We start from the raw sequence: 1006 nt of genomic DNA, 5'->3' as shown, positions 1-1006 counted from the left end.
ACTGAATGTTATGGTCTCAGGGCATTTGGTTTTCTTTTGGGTATCTTACAGGTGATAACAGTTGTCTTTCACTTAAAATGGAGAAAAGGTGTTGAATTTTCATTTATTTGTGAGGTAGTTGTATTGTGGTAGACAAAGGCACACATAATGGCTTTGTGTGGCCATTGGGTTGTTGTTGGTACTTTGACTACAGGAGAAAGGACTGGCTGAATCTTAAGCAGACAAGTTTCAGACTGTGGCCAGTTGCAGACTGCCTTGTGAACTCTCTTCCAAACCACTCCATTTGCTAAAGGCTTCTCAGCATGGCCAGGACTAGAGTGAGAGAAGTGAGGAGTCCAGTCCCCCGTATTTAAGAATGCATTCACTCTAAGGCTTGTGCAAGTACAGGATTGGCACCTTAGAATGAGTGCCATCATCGCTTCTCGGCCTTTTGGCTAAGATCAAGTGTAGAATGAGTGCCATCTTTTTAAAAAAAATTATTTATTTATTTATTTATTTATTTATTTATTTATTTTTGGCTGTGTTGGGTCTTCGTTTCTGTGCGAGGGCTTTCTCTAGTTGCGGCAAGTGGGGGCCACTCTTCATCGCGGCCTCTCTTGTTGCGGAGCACAGGCTCCAGACGCGCAGGCTCAGTAATTGTGGCTCACGGGCCCAGTTGCTCCGCGGCATGTGGGATCTTCCCAGACCAGGGCTCGAACCCGTGTCCCCTGCATTAGCAGGCAGATTCTCAACCACTGCACCACCAGGGAAGCAATAAAGAAATTGCAAATGATGCAAACATGACTGCCCTCCAAGAAGGCAAGAAGTATCTGTAAGGTCTAATATATCATGATTCAGAGTATTCATATTCAATGTTATCTAATTGAATATATTAATAATTTTAAAGAAAGAATTCATCAATTGAGAGTGACCAGGGATTGGTCTGCCACAGCTGAATAATAAAGGAAGAGTCACAAAGGCAAGATTGTCCACTTCACTGAAACACTGGCCACCAGGGAGGAGCCTC

The 1006-nt window shown here is 43.6% G+C and overlaps 1 pseudogene; it reads left to right on the top strand.

Moving 5' to 3' along the window:
- Window positions 1–414: 414 nt before the first annotated feature.
- Window positions 415–583, top strand: LOC133089329 (U2 spliceosomal RNA; annotated as a pseudogene).
- Window positions 584–1006: the final 423 nt, after the last annotated feature.

Source organism: Eubalaena glacialis, chromosome 3 (assembly GCF_028564815.1).
Source record: "Eubalaena glacialis isolate mEubGla1 chromosome 3, mEubGla1.1.hap2.+ XY, whole genome shotgun sequence".
Taxonomy (NCBI): Eukaryota; Metazoa; Chordata; class Mammalia; order Artiodactyla; family Balaenidae; genus Eubalaena; species Eubalaena glacialis.
The sequence above is the reverse complement of the archived record's forward strand: the minus strand, read 5'-3'. Positions and strand labels throughout refer to the sequence as shown.